Source organism: Gekko japonicus, unplaced genomic scaffold (assembly GCF_001447785.1).
Source record: "Gekko japonicus isolate JY-2015 unplaced genomic scaffold, Gekko_japonicus_V1.1 scaffold1456, whole genome shotgun sequence".
Lineage (NCBI taxonomy): Eukaryota > Metazoa > Chordata > Lepidosauria > Squamata > Gekkonidae > Gekko > Gekko japonicus.
Window position 1 is genome coordinate 1 of NW_015169218.1, and position 18,035 is coordinate 18,035.

Consider the following 18,035-nt stretch of genomic DNA (forward strand, 5'->3'; position numbering starts at 1 on the left):
AAAAAGAAACTGAAGAAAAACTGAGGCGATTTCCGGCAGAAACGGCGCTGCGCTAGGGCGTTCTCCTCGGAGCTCCAAGGGACGCCTGACTCCTATGCGCTCTTTAGGGGACCCCGAACTCGGGGGAACCCCTGCTTGGGTCTCCTGGAGGGAGCCCAAGGTAGGAGGCTTTGCCGGCCCCCTCCTTTGTCCATGGCAAGGACGGGGGGGTGAACCGGCTCGCCTTGATGCGGGAGCGTTGGGCAGCGCAGGAACATGGCATCCATGTTTTTCCTGCTTAGCGGCGGCCATCCGTGCTTTTAAACCACTATTTTATTTTTATTTTGGTTTGGAGAACACTTTTCATGTTCGTGTCTGCATGTATGTGAAGGATACCTGAAGCCTGCAACTCAAAGTTGGTCGAATTAAAAGCTGAAACAGAGCTATCCCCCACTGGACTTTTCTCATCGGTAAAAGAAGCGGCCAGGAAGAGTTTTTTCTGGGAACGGAGACTGAACACATTGACTGGGGTAAGAAATAGTGTCTGCTGGAACTAATACCACTCTTTAATCAATGCAAATGGACTAAGAGGATTTTCAAAGGTCGCCTTCGTTTGAGAAAGGAGGAGACGAAGGTAAATAAAGAATAGGACTAAAATGGATACAACCGAGCTGTGTAAAGGGGTACAGGAGACGATATTGGCTGAACTCAGATCTGAACAATTTTTTAAAAAGGCTTCAAGAAGAGCTAGAAAACTCACTTAACCTTGTCTGGGATGAATTAAGAGAAAATGTATGGAGCCCAGCTAATAAAGGGGACAGTAATACTGAACAAGATAAAGGGCTCCAAGAAAAATATGAATCACAACCAGCCAAGCAAGAGAGAATGTTGTATATAATTTGCCATTCACCGACGCGAGAAAGGAGCCGAGAAGAGGACTCAGTACCTAGGAGGGAAGAAGGAGAAAATGTGAGGACAGGAGGAGGTGAAAAAATCTCTTGGTTAAATCAGCTCCATAGAAAGGAAACGGAGAAAAGAAAGAGGGGAAAAAAGGAAAAAAGACTTAATGAAAAGAACAGATTCCAGTATTAAGCAATTTGATCGGGACACAGGTCACTATCGAAAAGACAAGGAGTACAAAGACTACCGCCACAAGATTGAAAGTAGAGAAAATGAAATTCAAAAAAATTTGAGGTATAAGTGGTTGTGCATTAAAGAAAGTAATTTCTAGCTATGAGATGGATGTGGTAGGACAAACTTAAAGGATAAATGTGGATAAATCAGAAAGATTATGTATGAATTAAGGCTTGATTATAGTTTAATGTAATGTGTTAAAGAAGAAATTTAAAGATAGCTCTAAAGTAATAAATTTAAAAAGAAGTGAACTATAAGAGGTTGTGTATTAAGGAAAGTAACTTCTAGGTATGAGATGGTCTGATAAACTTAAATGATAAAGTGGATAAATCTGAAAGATTCTGTATACGTTAAGGCTTGATTATAGCTAAATGAAATGTGTCAAAAATGAATTTAAAAGGTAGCTTTAAAGTAATAATATAGCCAAATAGCAACTTATCTTTTGTATTTTTAAAACCAGGAAGGCGTAAGTATAGTTTATAGTTATTGGTATTGAGAACGCTTGCACTCGTGTTTCAACTGTAAAGTGAAGAGGGAATGTGATATAACATGCTTTACTTGCAATATCATGTTACTTATTACTTATAACATGACTCTATTAACTCCATAACTTAATTGACTAATCTGAGTGGTCTAGCAGCAGAATTTAAGTGAATTAAGTGAAATCAAAGAGAGGACTTTCTGAGTTGTGTATTCAGTAGGATTTATTAATGTGTTATTTGGTATCTGCAAATAGTACCTCTGAAAACAGAAAGAATGTAGAAATTATATATTTAATTAACAATTAAACATGGAAAGAAGTACCTAGAGAGTGGGTTTATGTGGGTGGAGGGTGTATATGTCTATATCTGTCCTGGGTGTCTTGGTTGTGTATACCTTAATAATGTTTGGAAAATCAATAAAAATCTATTTAAAAAAAGAAAAAAGAAAAACTGAGGCGAAAAACGAGAGCTAATCACTAAAAAGTGATCCAAAAGCAGCGATCCGGCCAGACCTCTCGAAGAAAGGTCTGCTCAGCGCGGCGGAAAGGAAAGAACTGTCAGTATTCTATGTATGGTTAAGTCATGCTGTAGATCATAGGCATCTAACTGACAGGAGCTGACAGCTCTAAGTGTCATGAGAGCTGGCTCTGACCGGTTCTAGCTGGCTACTGCTAGAGCTAATTAGCACTGAGTCACAGTGACTCAGCACTGGCTGTGATTGGCCAGTGGTTGTATATATTCAGTGACGAACTGTATTCCTTCTTGGAATGCGAGCGCAGCGGAGCATTACGTCACTCAGTGTAAAGATTTGGTGAGAGGCTTGTATAATAAACTGTATATTATTTGTACATAAGCCTGAGAGACTCCAGTCTTTATTGGATACCATTGCACCCATGTTTGGTCTGCTGTGGGCTAACACCGCGCAATATTGACAAGAACTGGCGGGATGTCCGTGCCTGCCCTTCTGGGCATGCTCACTGGGGCTCCTGGGCATGCTCAGTTGGGCCAGGCACGAAAATCCTTTTAAGAGAGCTTGCTAGGCACCGGCAGATCCAGCGCAGGCGCACTAGATCCCATTGGTGTGAATCACAGAGACCACAAAGAAGATCTTCCACGTCACCTGGGTCTCCCAGATCAGTAGTTCAGAAAATGAGACTGATTACATTTCATGTATATTCACGGAGTCCTGATTTCCTTTTCTCATTTTTTTAAATGGACTAGTCTAACCACTAGTGTACTGAAAAAATACTGAGGATACAATTCTCAAATGCAAGAGAAAGATGCATTTCTGTCTGTAAGGGACACTGAAGTTGTCACAAGAGAAGGTACACTTGATGGATCTGTTTCAGCCTCTCAGCTAGGCCTCAAAAGACTGCTAGAAAGTACTACAGAGCAACCAAAGTAGTTGACCAGTGAAAGGGTAGAGAAGCTTGTTTCAATCTGGGCAAACCTTCAGTTTTTAGAACTCCATGATAAAAATGTATTTATATATTTATTTGTCAGATTTTTATCCCGCCCTCCTGGCCCAGGCCAGCTCAGGGTGGCTCACAACAGAATAAAATCTCAATACAGTCACATAAAATCATAATTTCATAAATACAATATTAAAACACAAACATAATAACATAGTAAAGTGCTAGTACATTACTCGTTCCCGGTTAACTCCCGTCTGTGGCTATCTAGGGTGACTGGCTCGGGCAATATTAAGGGGACCAGTGGGCCAGGGTTCTGCTAGCATAGATACTAGTTGCTGGCGGTAGAGGTGTTAGTGGTGGCGGCTCCAAGAGCCTGGTGGAAGAGTTCTGTTTTACAGGCCCCGCAGAACTGTGAGAGGTCCCGCAGGGCCCTGATCTCTTCTGGGAGCTCATTCCACCAGACTGGAGCTGCCACCCAAAAAGCCCTGGCCCCAGTCACCACCAGTCTGGCCTCCTTACAGCTCGGGAGAGCCAGCTGATTCTGGGTCCCCAATCGCAGCATCCTCTGGGGTACATATGGGGAATGGCGGTATGACCTCAGGTATGCATAAAGGGCTTTAAAGGTAAGAACCAGCATCTTGAAGCGAATCTGGTATGCTAGAGGCAGCCAGTGCCTATATGATGATGACAAATATGAAGGAGCAGAAGAAGTAACTGAAACTGAAGCAGTAGTTCAGAGAATGAGACTGATTACATTTCATGTATATTCACTGAGTCCTGATTTCCTTTTCTCACTTTTTTTTTTAATGGAAATGAGTGCTTTATGTCTGTTTGTACTATGGAGGAGGAGAAGGATTAGAGGAGATAAAATAATGTTATTAGTTCTTCTTTGTTATGTTGATGATTTCTCCAGTTTTTGTTGTTGTTTGCTTGCTCTCATAAACTGGCAAAATAGGTTCCTTATCGTTCAGGTGTTCTTTACATTTCAATACCTTGTAATTCCATTTGTAACAAAAATAATTTTTTTAAAAAGTACATCCAATTTGTTATTTCCTGAATAAGCTGTACTTTTAATATATCAAAACATGATACTTTTATGCTAAGCCAATTTACGCACACTGCATTTTATGTTACCAAAGTAACAATTACTTTCAATCTATAAAGAGAACTAATATTGCATTTTTACCCGATTTTTTCCAAAAAAAATCCATTTTTTCCTGGGAGAAAAAACTCCCCACCCTCCCGACTTCAAAATTTATGGAAATTTTACATCTCTTGTCCACAGCTGCCTTAAAATGTCGTATCTGCATCCTTACTCACATTACCAGAGAGTGATGGCAATACTCTCAGCTCTAAGGAAATCTGAGGCCTGGTCTAAATGTTACACTTACCACGTTCTTCGTTGGTGACGGGATGTCTGGGGCAAATACTTGTCATGTGTGTTGATCAACTGCAAACAATAACATACACTGTGTATGTCTTTTTTAAAACCCATCACAGCGTGTTTTCCCTCTCCATTCTCTAGTAGCTCTGGAGACGTTCATATCTAATGAGTCACTGCTAACTTTAAAGGGAACTGTAGAAGCAATATCCAAAGCCTGTAACACTGAAGGAGAACCACAGACATATAGACAACTACTGGTAGACAGTCTGCATTCTTTCATATGGTTTGGAATCAGAACACAATGGCTGGAAGACAGATGACATCACTGAAAACTTTGTCCCCCACGAACACAATGTAAATGTTCAAAATGCCAAACAGACCAAAAAGTGGTCTCAGAATCAACTCATCTCAGAATTCTTGAGGTAGCCTCCTGAGGTGGCAAGGTAACAACTCCCCATGCCAAATGCATATGGTAGCCTTCACAAAGGAACAAATACATCACATGGTGGTAAGTGTGTTGTTCAAATCGTGCCTGGGTTATTCAAGTAACACAGTGACCATGTAAAGCATAGTGGCAGTACTAGGCATGTTAGTGTAGGGTAGGCAGGTGAAGCTCAAAAAATGGTATTTTTTGGATCTGGATATCAGGGTTATGAAAAATATCAATATTCTCAGGTTTCAGTGTTCCAAATACCAGTTTTATATTCAGATCCATGGCGGTTTTTCTTCCCAGGATTCTGATATTATTTGGCTCCATTATTCCTTGTGGATAATCTTTTCAGAAAGCTGGAGGGGCTGTTTTTCAAACAAACTGCACCAAAATTGCACTGTACATTTGCTTTGGGGTGGGGATTTCCATGCTTTCTCCAAGGTTCCCGCACTGAGCAAGGTGACCTCTAGGATCCCTTTTAACTCTGTGTCAAGAAAATGGTCTCCTTTAAGAGAGTTCTTCTGCCTAAGTGTTAGCTTTCTTGACTATAGAAGCCATCACCCCCACCTGCTAGCTAGTTATCAGAATTGTTGCTTAGGCTGGCAGAAGTGATTAACTTGCCACAGCTGAGAACTGTCATCTAAAGTGGTTGACCACTTGCAATTTAGAGATCTATCCTGGTAACAGCTTTCTATTGACTAAATGGCCTTTTGCACTGAGAACTTCAGCCCAACCTGGAAAAAAAATTGCCCCACAGGCCACAAAATCCTGGCTATCGGCCTGGGCCAAAAGCATCTCAAAGTGGACCGAATCAGCAAATCCAACCAACCAGTGTGAAACCAGGAAATCCTGGCAGAACTGTGAAACAATGTGGCAAGCCACCTAGCACAACAAATGTACAACCTGAGAATCCATGCCAATGTCAAACCAGAGATTCACCCAAGCCATGGAACCATATACGGCTGCTGCACAAGCCCAGAAAGGTAAAATCAGAGAATCTGAGCCAACATACAACCCACAAATCAAAGGCAATGTCGAACCTCAGAATCCACCACAAAAAACAAACCCAATATGAAGCAATTTGTGCAAAGAATACAATGTTGCAAGAGTAACAAAACCAATTTAAAAGGACAGAATCAAAGCAAAATCACATAGGAAGCTGATACCAAGCCCCAGAAAAACACAGACACACCAGAAAAATAAAGAAAAAACAGTCCTCAGAGTTTTACAGTGCTAGCTCCCCATATATTGGATTATTCCCAAAAATTTCTGGGATTTTTGGGACCCATTTCCCAGTATCCTAGAAAATCCCAGATACCATTCAGGAAATATCAATAAGATGTTTTTCGGATATATATATAAATATATTCAGACCAGATATATCCCAATGCACATCCCTAGTGTCGGACACAAGATGTCTATTTTTTGAGCCCATAATTACCTCAGACTGAGCAGAACAAGAGCAGGGTTTGTAGCATATTGGTTCAATGGAGCACTGGGTTTAAGAATGGACTTCAAACACAAAGTCCCCATTTCATTATACCCTTTGCTAAGAACACAGATTCTACTGAGGTCTGATGAAGTCAATTCACATAAGCCATTAGCCCCTCCATATTGTTCTTTCTGCTCTGAAACCAAAGGCAGTTCAGAAGAACAAACCAGTAGGGAGCAAGGTCTATGAACACACTCTCTTTCTCTCATAAATGTGTAACATGGAAAAAGAAGTTTCTCTGCTTTGTACTGAAGGTTAACAAGATAGATATGGTGGATGTTAAAGACCAGGGTACACTAAAGCTAACGATGAAGTAGCAGCATGATAAATCTACCAGAATCCTACTAATTCATGAAAGATTTTCACCCTCCCTTAACACAGTTTTTCTGTTGAAATGCATTCCCAGCATGGGTAACCCACTGCTCTGGCTACATACAGGAGCAAATGAAATGAATCATATCAGTTCTGCATAGCAGCTTTTAAAATATGCACATATTTATCAGCTTCATCCTACATCCATGAATCTACCTTTACCATTTCTGCAAAACAGCGATAAACAATGTTTACAAGACTAGAAAAATGTGTGTGTAAGATAAACCTTGCACAGCATCTGCAGGTCATTCAAAAGAAAAGTTTTTTTCCCCCCACAATTAAATCCACCATATTATCAAGACAATCAGTTTATCTGAAGACTGCCGGCTTAATATATAAATTTCCCTTTGTGGTCAAAACGTCTTTATCAGATAAGATAGCTTTTGTTTAAACTACTATTTTCAGTACTTGCTTTGGGGATTTTTTGAATATACAGCATAGAGTAATTGGAGATTTCCTAGCCTGTTTAAAGTGCATTTCTTCTGTCTGTGTTTTGTAATTTCCTGTCAAATATCTCACCATAATTAACTTTCCTTGCTCCAATCTACTCCCCCCACCAATTCTTCTATTTAAAAAAAACACTATTCCTACTTCCTGAGGATGGTAATAAAATACTGATCACATGTGGCTGTTATCTGCTTGTCTTTCCCTTCATCTCCTCCCAATCCTCCCCAATGCCCCTTTGTTGAAACTAGCTCTTGGGTTTCAGCTCTTAAGAGGAGAAAATAAAAGAAAGAGGAAGCTAACAGAACTGCAGGAATCCAGGGTCACCCATGTATTGAGTCACTCTGCAGCTACAATTCAGCCAAAAAATCAAGGTAGGTCTCCTCCTTAAGATTGCGTATCCCACTGCTTTTGTAGGATGTTCTGGATTTCCAAGCAGAGGACTAGATACTTCCTTTTTGTTGGCTTGCATTTATTAAAAAAGGGGGATTGGAACAGGAATAACCAGTATGCTGTACACTGTTTAGAACAGGACCTCACCTTTGATGTAATCATCTCAGTACATTAGATGCACTGTGAGCCTAGCAAACTTCTTGAAGCTCAGAACGCACATCCCTTTTAAAACAATAAGCACAGAATGATAATCTGCCTGTTCTGGAGAAATTTAAATTACTGGTGTTTTGCTCAGCAGGGTAACAGAAGACCTTTCTACACCACAAGAAATTCAGACACTGGACAAACTGACAGCTTTTGGTCTCACTGTCTATAATGGTTTCCGTGTGTAATATAGTGTTAGGGATTCTTAATTTTAAAGTGAATCAGCAGAGTATTAAAGAGGCAGAGTCCATGGTGTGTTTAAAAGATAAAAGTTTACTACAACCTAGCATGGGGAAAAGGTACATGGGATGTAAAATAACAAAGAGCTAATATTCCTACATCCTTACAGCTAGATTGAAAATGGCAGAAGAGGAGGCTTCTTCTCCTTGCTCAGAACAAAGAACCACAAGACGGGAAGAGAAACCATAAAATGCTAATACTTGGCACTTTGGTCTCCAATCAGAACAACAAACTAGATCTGAACTTCCCGGGCTTTCTAACTGTCTGAAACAGATTGGTTACAAACAAACATGTGATTTAACAAACATCATTAACCCAGTAAATACTGAAAAAGTGTTTTAACTTGTAACACCCAACATATAGTGACACGACACAACCCCTGCAGCCAAAACAATAATGCTAGGAAAAGTTGAAGGCAAACAGGAAAAGAGGAAGACCCAACATGAGATGGATTGGCTCAATAAAGGAAACCACAGCCATCAGTTTGCAAGACATGAGCAAGGCTGTTAAGGAGAGGACATTTTGGAGGTCATTAATTCATAGAGTCGCCATAAGTCAGAAGCTACTTGACAGCACATAACGGGCGCACACAAGCCCACTGACCTTACCAGACTTAGAACAGTGTAGGATGGCCCTATATGAGTCTTGTGGAACATTAAGGCTAACGAATCGATTGTGTCGTAGCATTTTTGAGCCAGAGATTCTCATGCAAGAAAGCTTATGCCACAATCAGTCATGCTAGTCTTCAAGGTGTCACAAGAGTTTTCACTGCACTGCCCACAGGTCACAGAGTAGCCGGCAGCAGATGGTTCAACTGAAGGACCAAACACTAATACTAGCATCCCACCCCCATGCTTAGACCCTAAGGCCCTCAATCCACTTTCACACTTGCATCCTTTCCAGGCTGGCTCCCAGCAGATCATCTAATAGAAAAAGGTTTCATCCAAGGATTTTGCCAAACGTCTCCTTACTTACATCCCATGTGCTGGCCTTGTTTTCTGTGATCATCTGCCCATTAAAAAAAAAAACCCTCAGCTGTTTCAAGTGGCTCTATACTTTATCTTTCTTGATATCCTTTCATTACAGGGACTTTAAGCTGTTCTTGTTTTGTATGTTTCTATGATTTACCCTTTGGTTCTCCATTCAGCTGGTCTTCCATCATTTTTGCAGACTTACCAAATAGTTGCCCTGACCTGGATAGCCCAGATCTCAGAAGCTAAACAGGGTCCTCCCTGGTTAATATTTGGATGGGAGACCACCAAGGAAGTCCAGGGTCGCTATGCAGAAGCAGACAGTGGCAAACCACCTCTGAACATCTCTTGCCGTGAAAAACCTACGGGGTCACCATAAGCCAGCAGCCCCTTTTGGGGGGGGGGTGTATCTAAAACAGCAAAGAACGGCACAATTTTTTTTTTTGTTAACACTATATGTAAGATGCTGGATCAAAATCTTTTTTTAAAAAAGGCTGGAACGAGAGGCTAAACATATTTTGCAATAATTGTCTTCCAAAATAGTGAATGCTAGTAAGAGGCCCTTCGGCCTCCTCAGGCTGTTCTGTAAAAGAAAACTCAGATAGCACCATTGAAGCTGTGTCACTAAAGAAAAATGACAGAGAGCAGTGTTTATAGAGGCAACTCCACCTGGAACTCCTCCACGGAGCACAGCAGGGGCTACTGCTGCCACCATCCCAGCCCCCATCTCATTAGGTGCTCCAATTCCTCCTCCAAACTTGTCTTCTTCCTCATCTCCCCCCCAGCATTCTCCTCACCTTTACCACCCACAGTGTCCTCACTTCCTTCTACGATCTTCAGCTCCTTTGCCTTTTGTGCCTTCTGCATCAATTTCAACTGGTGCCCTCCTTGCTGTTCATCATCCACCTTTGGTAACCCCCTCCAGTCACATCAGCTTTCAGTATTACTGCTCCCCACCTCACACCACCTCCTCCAGTTTGGTGTAGTGTTTAAGAGCACGGACTCTAATCCGGGAGAACCGGGTTTGATTTCCCACTCCTCGACATGTATCTGCTGGTATGACCTTGCATCAGTTACAAGTCCTTTCAGAGCTGTTATCTCATGGGCAGTTCTCAAGAAAGCTCTCTCAGCCCCATTGTTCCCTCTAAGCTGAGTTAGTGTGAGCTAGCTAACAGTTTTTTAGTTTCCGGCTCACACATTTTTGTCTTAGCTCAGGAAGGATGGCTCCAGAGCAAACTAATTTATGCAGCAGCCAAATTGCTCCCTCACAACTTTAATGCCAGTAGCTCACAAAGGAGAGTTTTTGCTCACAAAACGCCACAGCTTAGAGGGAGCATTGCTCACAGGGTATCTGTTGTGGGGAGGGGAAGGGAAGGAGATTGTAAACTCCTCTGAGACTCCAAGTGAAGGGCATGGTATAAATCCAATCTCTTCTTCTTCTCACTAACTTCTGCTCCTAGCCCTGTGCCTTCTGCATGCCCAACTGGTCCCCCCCCCCATTTCAGATTTTTCTATTACTTCCACCTATGATATCACCAAAGGTCATGCTGGGAGAGCACCACAGACACCACTGCTGCCAGCATTTTCTGCACCTCCGGTCACAGCTGTCCTGACAACCACTGCAACACAGCAGACTTCTGTACCACCATCAGCAGCACCTGGCACTGGAAGTGGCTCCACAGAGGAGCATGAAGACCCCAGGATAGTTGGCATGCCAATGGAAGTATCTGCTGGAGGACTGTGGGGCTTCATCTTGCAATGATGAGTCCTTCTCAAGGAATGAATCACTTTTTCTGTGGCTCAGCCAGTTCTGTTTAAGAGAGCTGGAAATTGTGTGTTGGTGTGATCAGAGAGAGAGAGAGAGAGAGAGAGAGAGAGATCGAGAGAGAGAGAGAGAGATCTTCAGCTTCTGATCAAGACAAGAGATGGTACACTTTTTGCAGGTATATTGCTGAAACTGAGGGACGCAGCAAGGAAGACGGCAAAAAAATGTAGATCACCAACTTTCAGCTACCACGTACTTAAAAGTTATTTGTCATGGCATGGATAATGAATTATGCCCCCCAAAAAGGCACATTAGCAATGCAGCAAGCAACCTTGTTAAATGTATTTTGATTGATTCAGTTTTATGCAGCTGTAGCTACAGTACATACATTCCATGCAAATGATAATTACACACTTATGGGATGATGCCTCTCTTGGAGAAGGTTCGGAGGAGCACGTATGCATTTCTAAAATGTACCCCTATAGAGAAGTGAATTTGCAAAGTGAATGAGCACACCAGTCAGCTGCCTCAATCAAAACCACCCCCACCCCTTTCACCCTGTAAATAAGGAGCAATTAAAGAATTCGCTACAGAAATGAGCGCCATTAATCAACTTGAGGCAACGGATTGATGTGCAGCCATTAAAAGTTGTCTAAACAGTTTTGTTAACCTTTAACAAAAATGTGAAGACAGCACAAACTGCAGACTACTCCACAGTTGAGCTATGAGAAGTTTTGCTTTAAGGGGTGCGTACAAACTTTATCGCAGTTGCTTTAATTCTGCCAGGACAACTGTCCACATACACACACCAGTCTAACACTTATGCGGCAGTTTTCAGCACTGACAAAGTCTTCAGTCTTCTAGCTACAGGAGACAAAGTGGAGAATGGGACTGTTTAGACAAGAGGGGATACAGCCCAAAGTTCCAGAGACAGACTAATATTATTAGTGTGCAGAAAGACAAGCATCTGTCCTGATGGATAGTGTCCCCCTTGCATGCTCTTTTTGCCCTTATCTCTGCTGTTTACAATACCAATCAGTACAGAGGATGGATAGGGCAGAGCTCTAATTCGAAGGCGCATATAGAGTCAATAAACATTGTACTCACTGTTGACAATATGGGGCTTGGGTCTTGCATACCTCTGCGATCTCCTCGGTCCTACAAATGCTGTCCACAGCATTCTCAGCACACTGGGCTGATTCAGAGACTGCAAGTGTTGGTTAGCGTGCATTCCACACCTTCCCAGTTTTTCCCCCTTTGAAGCCCTTGCCCCTCTGCAGCTTCTCACTTATCTCCTGCTTTGCTTCGCAATCTGCCTTTCTCACCAAGGCTGAAGGTAGATTGCAAAATTAAAAACAATAATATAATCTATTTACAAGTGCTCAACAAGCATTTCTCTTCCCCACAGAAATGCATTCCTGGGAAGTTCTACTTTATACCTTGAATAGAATCATATTAGCGTGGAACTTTTCCTGACCTTCGACTGATGTTGCTGACAGTGCAGTCAGGCCATTTAAAAACAAAAACCAAAACCAGTATGAAAATAAGTTTATTTTCTTTGGACCTCCAGCAACAGTTCTAAGGGTTGGACTTGGCTACACACACTCCAGCTCTGTGTGTAGCCACCCTGAGCCTTCAGGGTAGGGCGGGATATAAATCCAAAGATAAATAAATAAAATAAATAAAAAGCTCATCCTTCTCCTTGATGGCATAGGAACTGGAGAAACCCTTGGCTGCCCTGATCAGCTCACCAACCAGGCACCTGGCTATAGTCTTGATCTTGTGGAATGCAGCTTCACGTGCCCTGGTGCAGAGTGGCCAGATAGCCTGGTATACATGGCACAGAGGCGAGACATCAACAGTTTGCCTCCTCACTGAACCAGTACGACCAATGTGGGTAGAATCTTCATGAGGGCCACTGTTGATGATGGCATCCACCAGAACTTGCAGGGGGTTTTCTTCTGTGAGCAGATGGATGATTTCAAAGATGTGCTTGATGATGTGGACAATGAAATTAACAAAACCGGGTTCACGGTGGAGTAAATCTACTTTTTTAATTACTCTAATCATTCTATAAGCAGAACTGGCTTGACTGAGTCTGTTAAGAAGGGGATAAACTTAACAGATCGGGGGTGGGGGTATTACATATTTCCAAAAAAAGCAAAATCTGAGACAGGTTTTGTTTGCTTGCGAGTGTGGGATAACTGATCTGCCCCAATCAGATCCTGAATACCAACCATTCAAAAATGGCCAGTTTGAATTGTTTCACACAGGGCACAAAAACACAGATCTAGGGGGAGGAGGCCTCTTTCTCCCTCCATCAGCTCAAGAACCTTGGTTCTCCCTCTCGGCAAGCTGGATCTGACTCAATCAGTTGATTTTAAATCATTCTTCAACATCAGGGGCCAGCCACACCCTGCCTTGCCTCCCTTCTGTTGTACCAGAAAGTAGAGAACAGCCTGAAGGCCTAAAATCTGGTCTACACCCTCAGCCCCAAGATACAAGTTTCACTCAGCCTAAGGAGAGGTACCCATCATTACGCCTCAAGAGCAAAACATTTGCTGCTCTGCTTCAGTGCTCACTCTCAAAGGAAGTGTTGCCACTAACAGACCCTGGCAGGTAAAAACAGCAGCTGAGAGGCCTCCCTCCCTCACCTCAAAGACAACTCCAAATAAGCAGTCTTCTATGAGGCCTGAGATTATCATTATACAGATCTCTGCAAATAAAGTAATATGAACTGCTGGCGTCTGGTTAGGTCTGTCTCTTTCTGGGCAAGATGCTGCTTTGGGGGCCACTCGGATTACCCCGAAAGGGTTCCCAGGGCCTCGTATAATGACACACAGGCTGGGTCAACGGATACTTCCTTTGAGGGAAGTTAAAAAAAAAAAAGAACAATGTCTCACTCATCAAAAACAGGCAGATGTATCATACAGCGAGTCAAAATGTCTTTTACCAGCAGCGAGCAGGGAGGGGAAGTACCGTTACATCTGGAGGGGGGGAGATGTTGGCAACATGCAGGATGATGCTTTTATTAGCTTCTTCTCAGAGGTCATAGGCAGAGTGACAGGAAATAGGGACTTAGTATAAGCACACAGCCATCAACACATCTCAGCCTTGGGAGGGTAATATGCCTTAAATCTCCTTGCAGACATCTCAGGTCACACAAAGGTCACTTCATGCTGGCCCTTATGGTGGCAGTGATCACACAGTAAGCTAGTTGCATGGGCACACATGGGGCATCATTTCTCACCATATCGGAGGAATTGTGCGTACACACGAAAGCTCATACCTTGAATAAAATTTTGTTGGTCTTAAGGGTGCTGCTGGACTCAGACTTTGCACCATATCACTTGACTGCTGAAAAAGGCAGTGGCTGCATATGATAATCTGGAAATCTACATCGATAATGCTCTACAGAGTTAGTTATCTGCAGTGCTGAGCCCTGGCTAGCCTGATCTTATCAGACCTTGGAAGCTAAGCAGGGTCAAACCTGGTTAGTGCTTGGATGGGAGACCACCAGGGAATACCGGGGTTGCTACGCAGAGGAAGGCAATGGCAACCACCTCTGAGCATCTCTTGCCCTGAAAACCCCTATGGGGCTGCCATAAATTGGCTGCAACTAGACAGCAAAAAAAAACCCAGTGCTGAGCCATTTCACATGATGAGTCTGATCACATTCCCAGCTACCCCCATATTTTCCAGTGGTGTCAGGGAAATGGAATGGCATAGGATGCTACAGAAAAGCAGCTTAATTTAATACATGCATATACAGCAACTCAATCAAAAATGTCCAAGATGTTTTCTCAAAGTGATTGCACATGAGCCATAAGACTGCAAAGTGAGCCCCAGACAATGGTAAGGTCTGCAGTTGCACACTGAAAGATGCTACATGGTGAGAAACTCCACTATCTGGAGGCCACAAGTTAGAACAATTTAAAATGTCCCCTGCAGAACCAATAACATGCTGACTGGCCATGATATGTAACTACCATTCTTGACATCTTCTATCTCATAGAAGATTGCACAAATCCTACATGATGTCTGATGGATTAGGCACTCATTTCTCAGCCTGGTCTGCTCCATGAGAGCCAGTTTGGTGTAGTGGTTAGGAGCACGGACTCTAATCTGGGAGAACCAGGTTTGATGCCCCACCTCCACATGCAGCTGCTGGTGTGACCTTGGGTCAGTCACAAGTTCTCTCAGAGCTGTTCTCTCAAGGGCAGTTCTCAAGAGAGCTCTCTCAGCCCCACCTACCTCACAGGGTGTCTGTTGTGGGGAGAGTAAAGGAAAGGGGTTGTAAACTGCTCTGAGACTCCTTTGGGTAGTGAAGGGCGGGGTATAAATCCAATCTCTTCTTAATGAAAGCAAAGAGTTGCTTTAGAAGGCAAGGCATTGTCCTCAGTCAACCTAACATTGCATGGCATGCTGTAACAGTGGCTGGAAACTGGGCATTATTTTTAGAAGCAATCAGAGCATCCAAACAGCTGAATTTAGTGACTCAAAGGAAGAAAGTGGTGACCTATTTTGAAAACTACTCATTTTCAAAATTTAAACTTTCCTATTTCAGTAAGACTTTGCTGTTGTTTTCAAAACAGGTTTTATGAAGTCTTCTCTCTTTCTCAAGCCTATTTTGTAGCCTGCCTCCACTTTTCCCACATAACTTCTGAATCAGAGCAGCAACATCTTGGGGGGGGAAAGCCTGGGAACTCAGGAAAAAATGAAAGTGTGTCAGAGGAACTGGCCGACTCTGGGTGGGAATCCAAGGGATCAGGTTTCACCCATGCTTGCTGTGCCCCCCCCTTCTTCCTTTCCAAAGAGAAAATGGGACTTGTGCAGTTCTCTGCAACCAATATGCAAGCGTTTGAAATAGTTTCATCTTCCCAGAAAACCACCTACTTGAAAGGGAAGTGTTGAACATATTATAATACTGCAGATCCCTGCCAATAACATAGAGTAAATATTTTTAAAACAATTTCTATACTTAGGGCTTATGTTTTATTCAGTTCTGTTAAAAATGAATCTATGACTTGCACTCATCAGAGTTTAAGGAACTGTCACACTCTCGACTTTAAAATAGAAATGGGGGGGGGTTTGCTACCATTGCTGTTGGGCTTCCTTCCTAACGCCAGAGACATGAGGCTGTCTAATGCCAGAGAAACTGGATCCGCAAGAGGGGCTTGCTTGCCAGATGGCACTCCTTGCCTGGCCTCTTCAGCCAAATAAAGCTCTTACAAGAACTGCACCACTGCAACACCAAAATAGCACCAGTGCGAACAAAACTGGGCAAAAAGGGAGAGAATGGCACGGACCTCAAAACAGCAGCCACCGACCCCAGCAAGGCCATCTTCCACTAGTGCTGCGGTTAGTCCATGGATAGTTTCCATCCACGAGCAAGTACTTTAGCGCTGGCCGCAGCTGTTCTGTGTACTGACACACACACACCCCGTGAGATAAGTACTGGTGTTTCCCCCCCCCCCAGACACAAGCCTGGAGGTCCAGACAAACCTGAGCACAAATAACATGAGGAGAGGGATAAGGAAAAAACTATTCATGCAGGTCTGTCGGTGAATCACATAAACACACACGCACAGCCTCAGACTTTATGACTTGCATTATGCTGACTGCACATCCTAGGCCTGAGCCAAGTCCCGGCTAGATTACCAAACAAGAATAGTTTAATTTCCAATAAGAAAGTAATGTGTGCATTCCTGTCACTACTTGCGCATGTTAATTACCCATGCTTCAGGCACTGCACTTGATGAGACACAAGGATTACAAGTCGTGTATCTCCTGTTACAATGTCAGAACTTCAGAGTCGATTACACTGGCCCATACAGCAAACCCTTTTCTTGCAACATCTCTTAAGGGACTGCTTAACTAAAGCAGCAGATTACACAGAAAACTGGCTTTAGGGGGAAGAAAAAGGAATCAAACACACAGACTTCCTTTAAAATGCCTTTGACACTGGGAGGATCCCCTCTCCCCCCCTCTTGTTTTTGCAGACAAAAGTTTACATAGAACTTCTGCAATAATGAATGACAAATTCTGGAAATAATAACTTCCAGCAAATGCCCCTCCGTGCAGGCAAGAAGCGGAGGGAAACCATGTGTTTGCTTTCAATCCTGTTATTTCGAAGAAAAAAGTGGAAGAGTCAGAACTCAAGAGGAACTGATGCTGCTGTGAACAGAGACATGATTGGATTAAAGGTAAAGGTAAAGATTTCCCTTGCTTGAAGGCCAGTCAAATCCAACTCTAGGGGGCAGTGCCCATCTCCGTTTCCAAGCCGAAGAGCCAGCGCTGTCCAAAGACTTTTCCATGGTCATGTGTCCGGCATGACTAAATGCTGAGGCGCATGGAATGCTGTTACGTTCTCATTGAAGCGGTAGCTATTTATCAGATTACTGCATTCTTAAAACCACGGTACAGAGGCTGTTCTGAATTTTCCAAAGGTAATCAGTGGTCCCGGTCACACGGCCAGGAAACTGCGGTGGGGAAGCGCGGCAGTTAGCCCCGGGGCAAACAAACCCGCGGTTTCACGACCAGACTTCCCGAGGAGGTTCCGTCGAAGTTCCGTGGTGTGGGGGGGGTGCCGATCACACCACAAGCAAAGAAGCGGGCCCCCTCGCCTGCGGAGCCTCGCTGCAGACAGCTAGACCTGGCAAGAAACACGCAGGCCCGGTTCTTCGGAAGCACGACACACACACCCCTCGCTGACGTAAACGGCTTTGGACTTGGAGCCAGGGCAGTTCCCTTCGGAGGGGGCTGATCGCAACACTCACCAGAGAGCGAAAGCACGGAGACCTGCGGTTCAGGAGCAATGCCTCGCTCCCCCCCTATTCTCCCGAAACTTCAAAGAAAGTAAAGGGCCGTCACTCCAGTTAGATCATTGTGTTTTGTTTACTTTTTAAACGGAAGTGTGCGCATGCTCCGTTGGGTGCCTGTGCGCATCCGTGGAGCCTTGGGAAAACAAAACAACCTGTTTGCGAGGGGACATGGGCGGGCGGCGGATGCCACCGGAAACGCGATCAGACGCCCGCCCTTGCCCCGCAGTTTCCGGAAACTAGTACCTCGGAGGTACTATTTTTTTGCTGCGCTTCTTTGGCGGGAAGCCGCAGTTGAGCCACGGAAGCGCTACGCTTCCCAGATGTGCCGGTGAGATCACGCCCGGAAACTCCACATGTCTTCAGTCTCTCTTGTGTGGCTACTGTTCCGTGTGACCGCACCCAGTGATGAAAGAGAAAGGAAAGCAAATTCTGTGTGTCACCGGTGCCCCAAAGGGCCAAACTAGACATGGAAGTGCTGACCTCTTGCCCTGATGTAATGAATGCTG